Source organism: Amia ocellicauda, unplaced genomic scaffold (genome assembly GCF_036373705.1).
Source record: "Amia ocellicauda isolate fAmiCal2 unplaced genomic scaffold, fAmiCal2.hap1 HAP1_SCAFFOLD_146, whole genome shotgun sequence".
NCBI classification, from domain to species: domain Eukaryota; kingdom Metazoa; phylum Chordata; class Actinopteri; order Amiiformes; family Amiidae; genus Amia; species Amia ocellicauda.
In genome coordinates this window covers 34,069-53,597 of record NW_027102709.1, presented here as the reverse complement: position 1 = coordinate 53,597, position 19,529 = coordinate 34,069, and the positions used below count along the sequence as shown (strand labels likewise).

The window sequence follows — 19,529 nt, the reverse complement described above, 5'->3', positions numbered from 1 at the left end:
AGTTTTAACTTTGGATACACGCAATTTCATCATTATTTCAGATTTTACTTCCCCAAATACACAGGCATACAATAGATCTTGTTCTCCAACGTAAACGGTCCCTAGTAACTAGGGTACATTCGTAAATAAATTGAGCATCATGGCTAGAAGTGACTAAATGTTGCCTAATCTTTCTCATCGAGAAATGACACAATTACAGCAACACAAAAAGGAACTCCACCGGACAAAGTTCAGTGCTCACAAGGAGCCTCATTCAACACACACGGTTCCATTCCCATTCATGCAAAGCACGAAAGTGTAAAACTTGGGAACATACTTGAGAGCAAAGATCACATTCAATCTCATTCAAGGCACGGATGTGAATGCAACGGGATGAAATTACTGAAATGATGCCTGCCCTCGAACTGTGATGATGGACTACCCGACTCGCCAATAATATTGGGTTCTGGTGTATTGAAATACAGGAGCTGCTGGATTTGTGTGTTTTCTTACCCCCTCACCATAGTTTGTCAAATGTTTAAACAACTGAACTTATATTCAAGGTTTGTTTCTCTTCATATGTTTTACTGGTTTACATTTGTCTCAGCAACCTGTTGAATGATTCTTCTGCTTTCAAAACAAAATGACAACAGGATGAATGCACACACTTGAAAATACAATACATGCAATGTTATGCATCATAGTGATGCAACCTCCTTTCAGTTTCATACTGCATGTCAATTGAAATCCTTACTGAAATGCACACCTTCTCAAGATTGCGCTTGACTGGCGTGTCAGGCACTCAATTACAGCTGTTTTATCAAGACAATGTGTTCGTTTTGTAATATATAGTTCCGGTCTGGTGTGGCACCCCAGCTAACGCACAACGTTGCCACAATGTTGCCACAACGTGGCGTGTTAGCAGGGACTGTCTGCGGCGCGCTGGTGTGTCCCGGGCTTTAGAGTAGAGAGACAGTTCAACTGTAAGTATGAACGGCAGAAACGGATATTGCCTTCCCTTTAAGTAGAGCGTCAGGGACAGCCTCCCTGGCTTACGGCCTACTAGCCTGAATACGCCCGATCTCGTCCGATCTTGGAAGCTAAGCAGGCTCGGGCCTGGTCAGTACTTGGATGGGAGACCGCCTGGGAATACCAGGTGCTGCAAGCTTTTGCATCTTTTACACACCAGAGGGCGACAAATCACGATTTTTAACTTTGGATACACGCAATTTCATCATTATTTCAGATTTGACTTCCCCAAATACACAGGCATACAATAGATCTTGTTCTCCAACGTAAACGGTCCCTAGTAACTAGGGTACATTCGTAAATAAATTGAGCATCATGGCTAGAAGTGACTAAATGTTGCCTAATCTTTCTCATCGAGAAATGACACAATTACAGCAACACAAAAAGGAACTCCACCGGACAAAGTTCAGTGCTCACAAGGAGCCTCATTCAACACACACGGTTCCATTCCCATTCATGCAAAGCACGAAAGTGTAAAACTTGGGAACATACTTGAGAGCAAAGATCACATTCAATCTCATTCAAGGCACGGATGTGAATGCAACGGGATGAAATTACTGAAATGATGCCTGCCCTCGAACTGTGATGATGGACTACCCGACTCGCCAATAATATTGGGTTCTGGTGTATTGAAATACAGGAGCTGCTGGATTTGTGTGTTTTCTTACCCCCTCACCATAGTTTGTCAAATGTTTAAACAACTGAACTTATATTCAAGGTTTGTTTCTCTTCATATGTTTTACTGGTTTACATTTGTCTCAGCAACCTCAGCAAAAATGATTCTTCTGCTTTCAAAACAAAATGACAACAGGATGAATGCACACACTTGAAAATACAATACATGCAATGTTATGCATCATAGTGATGCAACCTCCTTTCAGTTTCATACTGCATGTCAATTGAAATCCTTACTGAAATGCACACCTTCTCAAGATTGCGCTTGACTGGCGTGTCAGGCACTCAATTACAGCTGTTTTATCAAGACAATGTGTTCGTTTTGTAATATATAGTTCCGGTCTGGTGTGGCACCCCAGCTAACGCACAACGTTGCCACAATGTTGCCACAACGTGGCGTGTTAGCAGGGACTGTCTGCGGCGCGCTGGTGTGTCCCGGGCTTTAGAGTAGAGAGACAGTTCAACTGTAAGTATGAACGGCAGAAACGGATATTGCCTTCCCTTTAAGTAGAGCGTCAGGGACAGCCTCCCTGGCTTACGGCCTACTAGCCTGAATACGCCCGATCTCGTCCGATCTTGGAAGCTAAGCAGGCTCGGGCCTGGTCAGTACTTGGATGGGAGACCGCCTGGGAATACCAGGTGCTGCAAGCTTTTGCATCTTTTACACACCAGAGGGCGACAAATCACGATTTTTAACTTTGGATACACGCAATTTCATCATTATTTCAGATTTGACTTCCCCAAATACACAGGCATACAATAGATCTTGTTCTCCAACGTAAACGGTCCCTAGTAACTAGGGTACATTCGTAAATAAATTGAGCATCATGGCTAGAAGTGACTAAATGTTGCCTAATCTTTCTCATCGAGAAATGACACAATTACAGCAACACAAAAAGGAACTCCACCGGACAAAGTTCAGTGCTCACAAGGAGCCTCATTCAACACACACGGTTCCATTCCCATTCATGCAAAGCACGAAAGTGTAAAACTTGGGAACATACTTGAGAGCAAAGATCACATTCAATCTCATTCAAGGCACGGATGTGAATGCAACGGGATGAAATTACTGAAATGATGCCTGCCCTCGAACTGTGATGATGGACTACCCGACTCGCCAATAATATTGGGTTCTGGTGTATTGAAATACAGGAGCTGCTGGATTTGTGTGTTTTCTTACCCCCTCACCATAGTTTGTCAAATGTTTAAACAACTGAACTTATATTCAAGGTTTGTTTCTCTTCATATGTTTTACTGGTTTACATTTGTCTCAGCAACCTCAGCAAAAATGATTCTTCTGCTTTCAAAACAAAATGACAACAGGATGAATGCACACACTTGAAAATACAATACATGCAATGTTATGCATCATAGTGATGCAACCTCCTTTCAGTTTCATACTGCATGTCAATTGAAATCCTTACTGAAATGCACACCTTCTCAAGATTGCGCTTGACTGGCGTGTCAGGCACTCAATTACAGCTGTTTTATCAAGACAATGTGTTCGTTTTGTAATATATAGTTCCGGTCTGGTGTGGCACCCCAGCTAACGCACAACGTTGCCACAATGTTGCCACAACGTGGCGTGTTAGCAGGGACTGGCTGCGGCGCGCTGGTGTGTCCCGGGCTTTAGAGTAGAGATACAGTTCAACTGCAAGTATGACCGGCAGAAACGGATATTGCCTTCCCTTTAAGTAGAGCGTCAGGGACAGCCTCCCTGGCTTACGGCCATACTAGCCTGAATACGCCCGATCTCGTCCGATCTCGGAAGCCAAGCAGGCTTGGGCCTGGTCATTACTTGGATGGGAGACCGCCTGGGAATACCAGGTGCTGTAAGCTTTTGCACCTTTTACACACCAGAGGGCGACAAATCACGAGTTTTAACTTTGGATACACACAATTTCATCATTATTTCAGATTTTACTTCCCCAAATACACAGGCATACAATAGATCTTGTTCTCCAACGTAAACGGTCCCTAGTAACTAGGGTACATTCGTAAATAAATTGAGCATCATGGCTAGAAGTGACTAAATGTTGCCTAATCTTTCTCATCGAGAAATGACACAATTACAGCAACACAAAAAGGAACTCCACCGGACAAAGTTCAGTGCTCACAAGGAGCCTCATTCAACACACACGGTTCCATTCCCATTCATGCAAAGCACGAAAGTGTAAAACTTGGGAACATACTTGAGAGCAAAGATCACATTCAATCTCATTCACGGCACGGATGTGAATGCAACGGGATGAAATTACTGAAATGATGCCTGCCCTCGAACTGTGATGATGGACTACCCGACACGCCAATAATATTGGGTTCTGGTGTATTGAAATACAGGAGCTGCTGGATTTGTTTGTTTTCTTACCCCCTCACCATAGTTTGTCAAATGTTTAAACAACTGAACTTATATTCAAGGTTTGTTTCTCTTCATATGTTTTACTGGTTTACATTTGTCTCAGCAACCTGTTGAATGATTCTTCTGCTTTCAAAACAAAATGACAACAGGATGAATGCACACACTTGAAAATACAATACATGCAATGTTATGCATCATAGTGATGCAACCTCCTTTCAGTTTCATACTGCATGTCAATTGAAATCCTTACTGAAATGCACACCTTCTCAAGATTTCGCTTGACTGGCGTGTCAGGCACTCAATTACAGCTGTTTTATCAAGACAAATGTGTTCGTTTTGTAAAATATAGTTCCGGTCTGGTGTGGCACCCCAGCTAACGCACAACGTTGCCACAACGTGGCATATTAGCAGGGACTGTCTGCGGCGCGCTGGTGTGTCCCGGGCTTTAGAGTAGAGAGACAGTTCAACTGTAAGTATGTACGGCAGAAACGGATATTGCCTTCCCTTTAAGTAGAGCTTCAGGGACAGCATTCCTGGCTTACGGCCATACTAGCCTGAATACGCCCGATCTCGTCCGATCTCGGAAGCTAAGCAGGCTCGGGCCTGGTCAGTACTTGGATGGGAGACCGCCTGGGAATACCAGGTGCTGTAAGCTTTTGCATCTTTTACACACCAGAGGGCGACAAATCACGAGTTTTAACTTTGGATACACGCAATTTCATCATTATTTCAGATTTGACTTCCCCAAATACACAGGCATACAATAGATCTTGTTCTCCAACGTAAACGGTCCCTAGTAACTAGGGTACATTCGTAAATAAATTGAGCATCATGGCTAGAAGTGACTAAATGTTGCCTAATCTTTCTCATCGAGAAATGACACAATTACAGCAACACAAAAAGGAACTCCACCGGACAAAGTTCAGTGCTCACAAGGAGCCTCATTCAACACACACGGTTCCATTCCCATTCATGCAAAGCACGAAAGTGTAAAACTTGGGAACATACTTGAGAGCAAAGATCACATTCAATCTCATTCAAGGCACGGATGTGAATGCAACGGGATGAAATTACTGAAATGATGCCTGCCCTCGAACTGTGATGATGGACTACCCGACTCGCCAATAATATTGGGTTCTGGTGTATTGAAATACAGGAGCTGCTGGATTTGTGTGTTTTCTTACCCCCTCACCATAGTTTGTCAAATGTTTAAACAACTGAACTTATATTCAAGGTTTGTTTCTCTTCATATGTTTTACTGGTTTACATTTGTCTCAGCAACCTGTTGAATGATTCTTCTGCTTTCAAAACAAAATGACAACAGGATGAATGCACACACTTGAAAATACAATACATGCAATGTTATGCATCATAGTGATGCAACCTCCTTTCAGTTTCATACTGCATGTCAATTGAATTCCTCACTGAAATGCACACCTTCTCAAGATTGCGCTTGACTGGCGTGTCAGGCACTCAATTACAGCTGTATTATCAAGACAATGTGTTCGTTTTGTAAAATATAGTTCCGGTCTGGTGTGGCACCCCAGCTAACGCACAACGTTGCCACAACGTTTCGTGTTAGCAGGGACTGTCTGCGGCGCGCTGGTGTGTCCCGGACTTTAGAGTAGAGAGACAGATCAACTGCAAGTATGAGCGGCAGAAACGGATATTGCCTTCCCTTTAAGTAGAGCGTCAGGGACAGCCTCCCTTGCTTACGACCATACTAGCCTGAATACGCACGATCTCGTCCGATCTCGGAACCTAAGCAGGCTCGGGCCTGGTCAGTACTTGGATGGGAGACCGCCTGGGAATACCAGGTGCTGTAAGCTTTATCATCTTTTACACACCAGAGGGCGACAAATCACGAGTTTTAACTTTGGATACACGCAATTTCATCATTATTTCAGATTTGACTTCCCCAAATACACAGGCATACAATAGATCTTGTTCTCCAACGTAAACGGTCCCTAGAAACTAGGGTACATTCGTAAATAAATTCAGCATCATGGCTAGAAGTGACTAAATGTTGCCTAATCTATCTCATCGAGAAATGACACAATTACAGCAACACAAAAAGGAACTCCACCGGACAAAGTTCAGTGCTCACAAGGAGCCTCATTCAACACACACGGTTCCATTCCCATTCATGCAAAGCACGAAAGTGTAAAACTTGGGAACATACTTGAGAGCAAAGATCACATTCAATCTCATTCAAGGCACGGATGTGAATGCAACGGGATGAAATAACTGAAATGATGCCTGCCCTCGAACTGTGATGATGGACTACCCGACTCGCCAATAATATTGGCTTCTGGTGTATTGAAATACAGGAGCTGCTGGATGTGTGTGTTTTCTTTCCCCCTCACCATAGTTTGTCAAATGTTTAAACAACTGAACTTATATTCAAGGTTTGTTTCTCTTCATATGTTTTACTGGTTTACATTTGTCTCAGCAACCTGTTGAATGATTCTTCTGCTTTCAAAACAAAATGACAACAGGATGAATGCACACACTTGAAAATACAATACATGCAATGTTATGCATCATAGTGATGCAACCTCCTTTCAGTTTCATACTGCATGTCAATTGAAATCCTTACTGAAATGCACACCTTCTCAAGATTGCGCTTGACTGGCGTGTCAGGCACTCAATTACAGCTGTTTTATCAAGACAATGTGTTCGTTTTGTAATATATAGTTCCGGTCTGGTGTGGCACCCCAGCTAACGCACAACGTTGCCACAACGTTTCGTGTTAGCAGGGACTGTCTGCGGCGCGCTGGTGTGTCCCGGACTTTAGAGTAGAGAGACAGTTCAACTGCAAGTATGAGCGGCAGAAACGGATATTGCCTTCCCTTTAAGTAGAGCGTCAGGGATAGCCTCCCTGGCTTACGGCCATACTAGCCTGAATACGCCCGATCTCGTCCGATCTCGGAAGCTAAGCAGGCTCGGGCCTGGTCAGTACTTGGATGGGAGACCGCCTGGGAATACCAGGTGCTGTAAGCTTTTGCATCTTTTACACACCAGAGGGCGACAAATCACGAGTTTTAACTTTGGATACACGCAATTTCATCATTATTTCAGATTTGACTTCCCCAAATACACAGGCATACAATAGATCTTGTTCTCCAACGTAAACGGTCCCTAGTAACTAGGGTACATTCGTAAATAAATTGAGCATCATGGCTAGAAGTGACTAAATGTTGCCTAATCTTTCTCATCGAGAAATGACACAATTACAGCAACACAAAAAGGAACTCCACCGGACAAAGTTCAGTGCTCACAAGGAGCCTCATTCAACACACACGGTTCCATTCCCATTCATGCAAAGCACGAAAGTGTAAAACTTGGGAACATACTTGAGAGCAAAGATCACATTCAATCTCATTCAAGGCACGGATGTGAATGCAACGGGATGAAATTACTGAAATGATGCCTGCCCTCGAACTGTGATGATGGACTACCCGACTCGCCAATAATATTGGGTTCTGGTGTATTGAAATACAGGAGCTGCTGGATTTGTGTGTTTTCTTACCCCCTCACCATAGTTTGTCAAATGTTTAAACAACTGAACTTATATTCAAGGTTTGTTTCTCTTCATATGTTTTACTGGTTTACATTTGTCTCAGCAACCTGTTGAATGATTCTTCTGCTTTCAAAACAAAATGACAACAGGATGAATGCACACACTTGAAAATACAATACATGCAATGTTATGCATCATAGTGATGCAACCTCCTTTCAGTTTCATACTGCATGTCAATAGAAATCCTTACTGAAATGCACACCTTCTCAAGATTGCGCTTGACTGGCGTGTCAGGCACTCAATTACAGCTGTTTTATCAAGACAATGTGTTCGTTTTGTAATATATAGTTCCGGTCTGGTGTGGCACCCCAGCTAACGCACAACGTTGCCACAATGTTGCCACAACGTGGCATGTTAGCAGGGACTGTCTGCGGCGCGCTGGTGTGTCCCGGGCTTTAGAGTAGAGAGACAGTTCAACTGTAAGTATGAACGGCAGAAACGGATATTGCCTTCCCTTTAAGTAGAGCGTCAGGGACAGCCTCCCTGGCTTACGGCCATACTAGCCTGAATACGCCCGATCTCGTCCGATCTCGGAAGTTAAGCAGGCTCGGGCCTGGTCAGTACTTGGATGGGAGACTGCCTGGGAATACCAGGTGCTGTAAGCTTTTGCATCTTTTACACACCAGAGGGCGACAAATCACGAGTTTTAACTTTGGATACACGCAATTTCATCATTATTTCAGATTTGACTTCCCCAAATACACAGGCATACAATAGATCTTGTTCTCCAACGTAAACGGTCCCTAGTAACTAGGGTACATTCGTAAATAATTTGAGCATCATGGCTAGAATTGACTAAATGTTGCCTAATCTTTCTCATCAAGAAATGACACAATTACAGCAACACAAAAAGGAACTCCACCGGACAAAGTTCAGTGCTCACAAGGAGCCTCATTCAACACACACGGTTCCATTCCCATTCATGCAAAGTACGAAAGTGTAAAACTTGGGAACATACTTGAGAGCAAAGATCACATTCAATCTCATTCAAGGCACGGATGTGAATGCAACGGGATGAAATTACTGAAATGATGCCTGCCCTCGAACTGTGATGATGGACTACCCGACTCGCCAATAATATTGGGTTCTGGTGTATTGAAATACAGGAGCTGCTGGATTTGTGTGTTTTCTTACCCCCTCACCATAGTTTGTCAAATGTTTAAACAACTGAACTTATATTCAAGGTTTGTTTCTCTTCATATGTTTTACTGGTTTACATTTGTCTCAGCAACCTGTTGAATGATTCTTCTGCTTTCAAAACAAAATGACAACAGGATGAATGCACACACTTGAAAATACAATACATGCAATGTTATGCATCATAGTGATGCAACCTCCTTTCAGTTTCATACTGCATGTCAATTGAAATCCTTACTGAAATGCACACCTTCTCAAGATTGCGCTTGACTGGCGTGTCAGGCACTCAATTACAGCTGTTTTATCAAGACAAATGTGTTCGTTTTGTAAAATATAGTTCCGGTCTGGTGTGGCACCCCAGCTAACGCACAACGTTGCCACAACGTGGCATGTTAGCAGGGACTGTCTGCGGCGCGCTGGTGTGTCCCGGGCTTTAGAGTAGAGAGACAGTTCAACTGTAAGTATGAACGGCAGAAACGGATATTGCCTTCCCTTTGAGTAGAGTGTCAGGGACAGCCTCCCTGGCTTACGGCCATACTAGCCTGAATACGCCCGATCTCGTCCGATCTCGGAAGCTAAGCAGGCTCGGGCCTGGTCAGTACTTGGATGGGAGACTGCCTGGGAATACCAGGTGCTGTAAGCTTTTGCATCTTTTACACACCAGAGGGCGACAAATCACGAGTTTTAACTTTGGATACACGCAATTTCATCATTATTTCAGATTTGATTTCCCCAAATACACAGGCATACAATAGATCTTGTTCTCCAACGTAAACGGTCCCTAGTAACTAGGGTACATTCGTAAATAAATTGAGCATCATGGCTAGAATTGACTAAATGTTGCCTAATCTTTCTCATCGAGAAATGACACAATTACAGCAACACAAAAAGGAACTCCACCGGACAAAGTTCAGTGCTCACAAGGAGCCTCATTCAACACACACGGTTCCATTCCCATTCATGCAAAGTACGAAAGTGTAAAACTTGGGAACATACTTGAGAGCAAAGATCACATTCAATCTCATTCAAGGCACGGATGTGAATGCAACGGGATGAAATTACTGAAATGATGCCTGCCCTCGAACTGTGATGATGGACTACCCGACTCGCCAATAATATTGGGTTCTGGTGTATTGAAATACAGGAGCTGCTGGATTTGTGTGTTTTCTTACCCCCTCAACATAGTTTGTCAAATGTTTAAACAACTGAACTTATATTCAAGGTTTGTTTCTCTTCATATGTTTTACTGGTTTACATTTGTCTCAGCAACCTGTTGAATGATTCTTCTGCTTTCAAAACAAAATGACAACAGGATGAATGCACACACTTGAAAATACAATACATGCAATGTTATGCATCATAGTGATGCAACCTCCTTTCAGTTTCATACTGCATGTCAATTGAAATCCTTACTGAAATGCACACCTTCTCAAGATTGCGCTTGACTGGCGTGTCAGGCACTCAATTACAGCTGTATTATCAAGACAATGTGTTCGTTTTGTAAAATATAGTTCCGGTCTGGTGTGGCACCCCAGCTAACGCACAATGTTGCCACAACGTGGCGTGTTAGCAGGGACTGTCTGCGGCGCGCTGCTGTGTCCCGGGCTTTAGAGTAGAGAGACAGTTCAACTGCAAGTATGAACGGCAGAAACGGATATTTCCTTCCCTTTAAGTAGAGCGTCAGGGACAGCCTCCCTGACTTACGGCCATACTATCCTGAATATGCCCGATCTCGTCCGATCTCGGAAGCCAAGCAGGCTCGGGCCTGGTCAGTACTTGGATGGGAGACCGCCTGGGAATACCAGGTGCTGTAACCTCTTGCACCTTTTACACACCAGAGGGCGACAAATCACGAGTTTTAACTTTGGATACACACAATTTCATCATTATTTCAGATTTTACTTCCCCAAATACACAGGCATAAAATAGATCTTGTTCTCCAACGTAAACGGTCCCTAGTAACTAGCGTACATTCGTAAATAAATTGAGCATCATGGCTAGAAGTGACTAAATGTTGCCTAATCTTTCTCATCAAGAAATGACACAATTACAGCAACACAAAAAGGAACTCCACCGGACAAAATTCAGTGCTCACAAGGAGCCTCATTCAACACACTCGGTTCCATTCCCATTCATGCAAAGCACGAAAGTGTAAAACTTGGGAACATACTTGAGAGCAAAGATCACATTCAATCTCATTCAAGGCACGGATGTGAATGCAACGGGATGAAATTACTGAAATGATGCCTGCCCTCGAACTGTGATGATGGACTACCCGACTCGCCAATAATATTGGGTTCTGGTGTATTGAAATACAGGAGCTGCTGGATTTGTGTGTTTTCTTACCCCCTCACCATAGTTTGTCAAATGTTTAAACAACTGAACTTATATTCAAGGTTTGTTTCTCTTCATATGTTTTACTGGTTTACATTTGTCTCAGCAACCTGTTGAATGATTCATCTGCTTTCAAAACAAAATGACAACAGGATGAATGCACACACTTGAAAATACACTACATGCAATGTTATGCATCATAGTGATGCAACCTCCTTTCAGTTTCATACTGCATGTCAATTGAAATCCTTACTGAAATGCACACCTTCTCAAGATTGCGCTTGACTGGCGTGTCAGGCACTCAATTACAGCTGTTTTATCAAGACAATGTGTTCGTTTTGTAAAATATAGTTCCGGTCTGGTGTGGCACCCCAGCTAACGCACAACGTTGCCACAACGTTGCCACAACGTGGCGTGTTAGCAGGGACTGTCTGCGGCGCGCTGGTGTGTCCCGGGCTTTAGAGTAGAGAGACAGTTCAACTGTAAGTATGAGCGGCAGAAACGGATATTGCCTTCCCTTTAAGTAGAGCGTCAGGGACAGACTTCCTGGCTTACGGCCATACTAGCCTGAATACGCCCGATCTCGTCCGATCTCGGAAGCTAAGCAGGCTCGGGCCTGGTCAGTACTTGGATGGGAGACCGCCTGGGAATACCAGGTGCTGTAAGCTTTTGCATCTTTTACACACCAGAGGGCGACAAATCACGAGTTTTAACTTTGGATACACGCAATTTCATCATTATTTCAGATTTGACTTCCCCAAATACACAGGCATACAATAGATCTTGTTCTCCAACGTAAACGGTCCCTAGTAACTAGGGTACATTCGTAAATAAATTGAGCATCATGGCTAGAAGTGACTAAATGTTGCCTAATCTTTCTCATCGAGAAATGACACAATTACAGCAACACAAAAAGGAACTCCACCGGACAAAGTTCAGTGCTCACAAGGAACCTCATTCAACACACACGGTTCCATTCCCATTCATGCAAAGCACGAAAGTGTAAAACTTGGGAACATACTTGAGAGCAAAGATCACATTCAATCTCATTCAAGGCACGGATGTGAATGCAACGGGATGAAATTACTGAAATGATGCCTGCCCTCGAACTGTGATGATGGACTACCCGACTCGCCAATAATATTGGGTTCTGGTGTATTGAAATACAGGAGCTGCTGGATTTGTGTGTTTTCTTACCCCCTCACCATAGTTTGTCAAATGTTTAAACAACTGAACTTATATTCAAGGTTTGTTTCTCTTCATATGTTTTACTGGTTTACATTTGTCTCAGCAACCTGTTGAATGATTCTTCTGCTTTCAAAACAAAATGACAACAGGATGAATGCACACACTTGAAAATACACTACATGCAATGTTATGCATCATAGTGATGCAACCTCCTTTCAGTTTCATACTGCATGTCAATTGAAATCCTTACTGAAATGCACACCTTCTCAAGATTGCGCTTGACTGGCGTGTCAGGCACTCAATTACAGCTGTTTTATCAAGACAATGTGTTCGTTTTGTAAAATATAGTTCCGGTCTGGTGTGGCACCCCAGCTAACGCACAACGTTGCCACAACGTTTCGTGTTAGCAGGGACTGTCTGCGGCGCGCTGGTGTGTCCCGGACTTTAGAGTAGAGAGACAGTTCAACTGCAAGTATGAGCGGCAGAAACGGATATTGCCTTCCCTTTAAGTAGAGCGTCAGGGACACCCTCCCTGGCTTACGGCCATACTAGTCTGAATACGCACGATCTCGTCCGATCTCGGAAGCTAAGCAGGCTCAGGCCTGGACAGTACTTGGATGGGAGACCGCCTGGGAATACCAGGTGCTGTAAGCTTCTGCATCTTTTACACAACAGAGGGCGACAAATCACGAGTTTTAACTTTGGATACACGCAATTTCATCATTATTTCAGATTTGACTTCCCCAAATACACAGGCATACAATAGATCTTGTTCTCCAACGTAAACGGTCCCTAGTAACTAGGGTATATTCATAAATAAATTGAGCATCATGGCTAGAAGTGACTAAATGTTGCCTAATCTTTCTCATCGAGAAATGACACAATTACAGCAACACAAAAAGGAACTCCACCGGACAAAGTTCAGTGCTCACAAGGAGCCTCATTCAACACACACGGTTCCATTCCCATTCATGCAAAGCACGAAAGTGTAAAACTTGGGAACATACTTGAGAGCAAAGATCACATTCAATCTCATTCAAGGCACGGATGTGAATGCAACGGGATGAAATTACTGAAATGATGCCTGCCCTCGAACTGTGATGATGGACTACCCGACTCGCCAATAATATTGGGTTCTGGTGTATTGAAATACAGGAGCTGCTGGATTTGTGTGTTTTCTTAACCCCTCACCATAGTTTGTCAAATGTTTAAACAACTGAACTTATATTCAAGGTTTGTTTCTCTTCATATGTTTTACTGGTTTACATTTGTCTCAGCAACCTGTTGAATGATTCTTCTGCTTTCAAAACAAAATGACAAAAGGATGAATGCACACACTTGAAAATACACTACATGCAATGTTATGCATCATAGTGATGCAACCTCCTTTCAGTTTCATACTGCATGTCAATTGAAATCCTTACTGAAATGCACACCTTCTCAAGATTGCGCTTGACTGGCGTGTCAGGCACTCAATTACAGCTGTTTTATCAAGACAATGTGTTCGTTTTGTAAAATATAGTTCCGGTCTGGTGTGACACCCCAGCTAACGCACAACGTTGCCACAACGTTGCCACAACGTGGCGTGTAAGAAGGGACTGTCTGCGGCGCGCTGGTGTGTCCCGGGCTTTAGAGTAGAGAGACAGTTCAACTGTAAGTATGAACGGCAGAAACGGATATTGCCTTCCCTTTAAGTAGAGCGTCAGGGACAGCCTCCCTGGCTTACGGCCATACTAGCCTGAATACGCCCGATCTCGTCCGATCTCGGAAGCCAAGCAGACTCGGGCCTGGTTAGTACTTGGATGGGCGACCGCCTGGGAATACCAGGTGCTGTAAGCTTTTGCACCTTTTACACACCAGAGGGCGACAAATCACGAGTTTTAACTTTGGATACACGCAATTTCATCATTATTTCAGATTTTACTTCCCCAAATACACAGGCATACAATAGATCTTGTTCTCCAACGTAAACGGTCCCTAGTAAATAGGGTACATTCGTCAATAAATTGAGCATCATGGCTAGAAGTGACTAAATGTTGCCTAATCTTTCTCATCATGAAATGACACAATTACAGCAACAAAAAAGGAACTCCACCGGACAAAGTTCAGTGCTCACAAGGAGCATCATTCAACACACACGGTTCCATTCCCATTCATGCAAAGCACGAAAGTGTAAAACTTGGGAACATACTTGAGAACATACTTGAGAGCAAAGATCACATTCAATCTCATTCAAGGCACGGATGTGAATGCAACGGGATGAAATTACTGAAATGATGCCTGCCCTCGAACTGTGATGATGGACTACCCGACTCGCCAATAATATTGGGTTCTGGTGTATTGAAATACAGGAGCTGCTGGATTTGTGTGTTTTCTTACCCCCTCACCATAGTTTGTCAAATGTTTAAACAACTGAACTTATATTCAAGGTTTGTTTCTCTTCATATGTTTTACTGGTTTACATTTGTCTCAGCAACCTGTTGAATGATTCTTCTGCTTTCAAAAACAAATGACAACAGGATGAATGCACACACTTGAAAATACAATACATGCAATGTTATGCATCATAGTGATGCAACCTCCTTTCAGTTTCATACTGCATGTCAATTGAAATCCTTACTGAAATGCACACCTTCTCAAGATTGCGCTTGACTGGCGTGTCAGGCACTCAATTACAGCTGTATTATCAAGACAATGTGTTCGTTTTGTAAAATATAGTTCCGGTCTGGTGTGGCACCCCAGCTAACGCACAACGTTGCCACAACGTGGCGTGTTAGCAGGGACTATCTGCGGCGCGCTGGTGTGTCCCGGACTTTAGAATAGAGAGACAGTTCAACTGCAAGTATGAGCGGCAGAAACGGATATTGCCTTCCCTTTAAGTAGAGCGTCAGGGACAACCTCCCTGGCTTACGGCCATACTAGCCTGAATACGCCCGATCTCGTCCGATCTCGGAAGCTAAGCAGGCTCAGGCCTGGTCAGTACTTGGATGGGAGACCGCCTGGGAATACCAGGTGCTGTAAGCTTTTGCATCTTTTACACACCAGAGGGCGACAAATCACGAGTTTTAACTTTGGATACACGCAATTTCATCATTATTTCAGATTTGACTTCCCCAAATACACAGGCATACAATAGATCTTGTTCTCCAACGTAAACGGTCCCTAGTAACTAGGGTACATTCGTAAATAAATTGAGCATCATGGCTAGAAGTGACTAAATGTTGCCTAATCTTTCTCATCGAGAAATGACACATTTACAGCAACACAAAAAGGAACTCCACCGGACAAAGTTCAGTGCTCACAAGGAGCCTCATTCAACACACACGGTTCCATTCCCATTCATGCAAAGCACGAAAGTGTAAAACTTGGGAACATACTTGAGAGCAAAGATCACATTCAATCTCATTCAAGGCACGGATGTGAATGCAACGGGATGAAATTACTGAAATGATGCCTGCCCTCGAACTGTGATGATGGACTACCCGACTCGCCAATAATATTGGGTTCTGGTGTATTGAAATACAGGAGCTGCTGGATTTGTGTGTTTTCTTATTCCCTCACCATAGTTTGTCAAATGTTTAAACAACTGAACTTATATTCAAGGTTTGTTTCTCTTCATATGTTTTACTGGTTTACATTTGTCTCAGCAACCTGTTGAATGATTCTTCTGCTTTCAAAACAAAATGACAACAGGATGAATGCACACACTTGAAAATACAATACATGCAATGTTATGCATCATAGTGATGCAACCTCCTTTCAGTTTCATACAGCATGTCAATTAAAATCCTTACTGAAATGCACACCTTCTCAAGATTGCGCTTGACTGGCGTGTCAGGCACTCAATTACAGCTGTTTTATCAAGACAATGTGTTCGTTTTGTAATATATAGTTCCGGTCTGGTGTGGCACCCCAGCTAACGCACAACGTTGCCACAATGTTGCCACAACGTGGCGTGTTAGCAGGGACTGTCTGCGGCGCGCTGGTGTGTCCCGGGCTTTAGAGTAGAGAGACAGTTCAACTGTAAGTATGAACGGCAGAATCGGATATTGCCTTCCCTATAAGTAGAGCGTCAGGGACAGCCTCCCTGGCTTACGGCCATACTAGCCTGAATACGCCCGATCTCGTCCGATCTCGGAAGCTAAGCAGGCTCGGGCCTGGTCAGTACTTGGATGGGAGACCGCCTGGGAATACCAGGTGCTGTAAGCTTTTGCATCTTTTACACACCAGAGGGCGACAAATCACGAGTTTTAACTTTGGATACACGCAATTTCATCATTATTTCAGATTTGACTTCCCCAAATACACAGGCATACAATAGATCTTGTTCTCCAACGTAAACGGTCCCTAGTAACTATGGTACATTCGTAAATAAATTGAGCATCATGGCTAGAAGTGACTAAATGTTGCCTAATCTTTCTCATCGAGAAATGACACAATTACAGCAACACAAAAAGGAACTCCACCGGACAAAGTTCAGTGCTCACAAGGAGCCTCATTCAACACACACGGTTCCATTCCCATTCATGCAAAGCACGAAAGTGTAAAACTTGGGAACATACTTGAGAGCAAAGATCACATTCAATCTCATTCAAGGCACGGATGTGAATGCAACGGGATGAAATTACTGAAATGATGCCTGCCCTTGAACTGTGATGATGGACTACCCGACTCGCCAATAATATTGGGTTCCGGTGTATTGAAATACAGGAGCTGCTGGATTTGTGTGTTTTCTTACCCCCTCACCATAGTTTGTCAAATGTTTAAACAACTGAACTTATATTCAAGGTTTGTTTCTCTTCATATGTTTTACTGGTTTACATTTGTCTCAGCAACCTGTTGAATGATTCTTGTGCTTTCATAACAAAATGACAACAGGATGAATGCACACACTTGAAAATACAATACATGCAATGTTATGCATCATAGTGATGCAACCTCCTTTCAGTTTCATACTGCATGTCAATTGAAATCCTTACTGAAATGCACACCATCTCAAGATTGCGCTTGACTGGCAAGTCAGGCACTCAATTACAGCTGTTTTATCAAGACAATGTGTTCGTTTTGTAAAATATAGTTCCGGTCTGGTGTGGCACCCCAGCTAACGCACAACGTTGCCACAACGTTTCCACAACGTGGCGTGTTAGCAGGGACTGTCTGCGGCGCGCTGGTGTGTCCCGGGCTTTAGAGTAGAGAGACAGTTCAACTGTAAGTATGAACGGCAGAAACGGATATTGCCTTCCCTTTAAGTAGAGCGTCAGGGACAACCTCCCTGGCTTACGGAAAATACTAGCCTGAATACGCCCGATCTCGTCCGATCTCTGAAGCCAAGCAGGCTCGGGCCTGGTCAGTACTTGGATGGGAGACCGCCTGGGAATAGCAGGTGCTGTAAGCTTTTGCACCTTTTACACACCAGAGGGCGACAAATCACGAGTTTTAACTTTGGATACACACAATTTCATCATTATTTCAGATTTTACTTCCCCAAATACACAGGCATACAATAGATCTTGTTCTCCACCGTAAACGGTCCCTAGTAACTAGGGTACATTCGTAAATAAATTGAGCATCATGGCTAGAAGTGACTAAATGTTGCCTAATCTTTTTCATCGAGAAATGACACAATTACAGCAACACAAAAAGGAACTCCACCGGACAAAGTTCAGTGCTCACAAGGAGCCTCATTCAACACACACGGTTCCATTCCCATTCATGCAAAGCACGAAAGTGTAAAACTTGGGAACATACTTGAGAGCAAAGATCACATTCAATCTCATTCAAGGCACGGATGTGAATGCAACGGGATGAAATTACTGAAATGATGCCTGCCCTCGAACTGTGATGATGGACTAACCGACTCGCCAATAATATTGGGTTCTGGTGTATTGAAATACAGGAGCTGCTGGATTTGTGTGTTTTCTTACCCCCTCACCATAGTTTGTCAAATGTTTAAACAACTGAACTTATATTCAAGGTTTGTTTCTCTTCATATGTTTTACTGGTTTACATTTGTCTCAGCAACCTGTTAAATGATTCTTCTGCTTTCAAAACAAAATGACAACAGGATGAATGCACACACTTGAAAATACAATACATGCAATGTTATGCATCATAGTGATGCAACCTCCTTTCAGTTTCATACTGCATGTCAATTGAAATCCTTACTGAAATGCACACCTTCTCAAGATTGCGCTTGACTGGCGTGTCAGGCACTCAATTACAGCTGTATTATCAAGACAATGTGTTCGTTTTGTAAAATATAGTTCCGGTCTGGTGTGGCACCCCAGCTAACGCATAACGTTGCCACAACGTGGCGTGTTAGCAGGGACTATCTGCGGCGCGCTGGTGTGTCCCGGACTTTAGAATAGAGAGACAGTTCAACTGCAAGTATGAGCGGCAGAAACGGATATTGCCTTCCCTTTAAGTAGAGCGTCAGGGACAACCTCCCTGGCTTACGGCCATACTAGCCTGAATACGCCCGATCTTGTCCGATCTCGGAAGCTAAGCAGGCTCGGGCCTGGTCAGTACTTGGATGGGAGACCGTCTGGGAATACCAGGTGCTGTAAGCTTTTGCATCTTTTACACACCAGAGGGCGACAAATCACGAGTTTTAACTTTGGATACACGCAATTTCATCATTATTTCAGATTTGACTTCCCCAAATACACAGGCATACAATAGATCTTGTTCTCCAACGTAAACGGTCCCTAGTAACTAGGGTACATTCGTAAATAAATTGAGCATCATGGCTAGAAGTGACTAAATGTTGCCTAATCTTTCTCATCGAGAAATGACACATTTACAGCAACACAAAAAGGAACTCCACCGGACAAAGTTCAGTGCTCACAAGGAGCCTCATTCAACACACACGGTTCCATTCCCATTCATGCAAAGCACGAAAGTGTAAAACTTGGGAACATACTTGAGAGCAAAGATCACATTCAATCTCATTCAAGGCACGGATGTGAATGCAACGGGATGAAATTACTGAAATGATGCCTGCCCTCGAACTGTGATGATGGACTACCCGACTCGCCAATAATATTGGGTTCTGGTGTATTGAAATACAGGAGCTGCTGGATTTGTGTGTTTTCTTACCCCCTCACCATAGTTTGTCAAATGTTTAAACAACTGAACTTATATTCAAGGTTTGTTTCTCTTCATATGTTTTACTGGTTTACATTTGTCTCAGCAACCTGTTGAATGATTCTTCTGCTTTCAAAACAAAATGACAACAGGATGAAT

General features: G+C 43.3%; 15 non-coding genes and 1 pseudogene across 15 annotated transcripts; all 16 read left to right on the top strand.

Moving 5' to 3' along the window:
* The first annotated feature begins 1,029 nt into the window (after positions 1-1,029).
* On the top strand, positions 1,030-1,147 carry LOC136722814 (5S ribosomal RNA). The gene has a single exon (XR_010806491.1). It is a non-coding gene; the product is annotated as a 5S ribosomal RNA (ribosomal RNA).
* Positions 1,148-2,216: 1,069 nt separating this feature from the next.
* On the top strand, positions 2,217-2,334 carry LOC136722813 (5S ribosomal RNA). Its single transcript, XR_010806490.1, has one exon. It is a non-coding gene; the product is annotated as a 5S ribosomal RNA (ribosomal RNA).
* A 1,069-nt stretch (positions 2,335-3,403) lies between these two features.
* Positions 3,404-3,522, top strand: LOC136722776 (5S ribosomal RNA). Its single transcript, XR_010806458.1, has one exon. It is a non-coding gene; the product is annotated as a 5S ribosomal RNA (ribosomal RNA).
* Positions 3,523-4,578: 1,056 nt separating this feature from the next.
* On the top strand, positions 4,579-4,697 carry LOC136722819 (5S ribosomal RNA). Its single transcript, XR_010806493.1, has one exon. It is a non-coding gene; the product is annotated as a 5S ribosomal RNA (ribosomal RNA).
* Positions 4,698-5,752: 1,055 nt separating this feature from the next.
* LOC136722808 (5S ribosomal RNA) lies at positions 5,753-5,871 on the top strand. The gene has a single exon (XR_010806486.1). It is a non-coding gene; the product is annotated as a 5S ribosomal RNA (ribosomal RNA).
* Positions 5,872-6,926: 1,055 nt separating this feature from the next.
* Positions 6,927-7,045, top strand: LOC136722807 (5S ribosomal RNA). The gene has a single exon (XR_010806485.1). It is a non-coding gene; the product is annotated as a 5S ribosomal RNA (ribosomal RNA).
* Positions 7,046-8,111: 1,066 nt separating this feature from the next.
* On the top strand, positions 8,112-8,230 carry LOC136722868 (5S ribosomal RNA). The gene has a single exon (XR_010806531.1). It is a non-coding gene; the product is annotated as a 5S ribosomal RNA (ribosomal RNA).
* Positions 8,231-9,286: 1,056 nt separating this feature from the next.
* LOC136722741 (5S ribosomal RNA) lies at positions 9,287-9,405 on the top strand. Its single transcript, XR_010806426.1, has one exon. It is a non-coding gene; the product is annotated as a 5S ribosomal RNA (ribosomal RNA).
* Positions 9,406-10,460: 1,055 nt separating this feature from the next.
* On the top strand, positions 10,461-10,579 carry LOC136722817 (5S ribosomal RNA). Its single transcript, XR_010806492.1, has one exon. It is a non-coding gene; the product is annotated as a 5S ribosomal RNA (ribosomal RNA).
* Positions 10,580-11,645: 1,066 nt separating this feature from the next.
* Positions 11,646-11,764, top strand: LOC136722795 (5S ribosomal RNA). Its single transcript, XR_010806475.1, has one exon. It is a non-coding gene; the product is annotated as a 5S ribosomal RNA (ribosomal RNA).
* A 1,055-nt stretch (positions 11,765-12,819) lies between these two features.
* On the top strand, positions 12,820-12,938 carry LOC136722772 (5S ribosomal RNA). Its single transcript, XR_010806454.1, has one exon. It is a non-coding gene; the product is annotated as a 5S ribosomal RNA (ribosomal RNA).
* A 1,066-nt stretch (positions 12,939-14,004) lies between these two features.
* On the top strand, positions 14,005-14,123 carry LOC136722758 (5S ribosomal RNA). Its single transcript, XR_010806441.1, has one exon. It is a non-coding gene; the product is annotated as a 5S ribosomal RNA (ribosomal RNA).
* A 1,066-nt stretch (positions 14,124-15,189) lies between these two features.
* LOC136722840 (5S ribosomal RNA) lies at positions 15,190-15,308 on the top strand. The gene has a single exon (XR_010806506.1). It is a non-coding gene; the product is annotated as a 5S ribosomal RNA (ribosomal RNA).
* A 1,066-nt stretch (positions 15,309-16,374) lies between these two features.
* On the top strand, positions 16,375-16,493 carry LOC136722783 (5S ribosomal RNA). The gene has a single exon (XR_010806464.1). It is a non-coding gene; the product is annotated as a 5S ribosomal RNA (ribosomal RNA).
* A 1,066-nt stretch (positions 16,494-17,559) lies between these two features.
* LOC136722824 (uncharacterized) lies at positions 17,560-17,679 on the top strand (annotated as a pseudogene).
* Positions 17,680-18,734: 1,055 nt separating this feature from the next.
* On the top strand, positions 18,735-18,853 carry LOC136722760 (5S ribosomal RNA). The gene has a single exon (XR_010806443.1). It is a non-coding gene; the product is annotated as a 5S ribosomal RNA (ribosomal RNA).
* Positions 18,854-19,529: the final 676 nt, after the last annotated feature.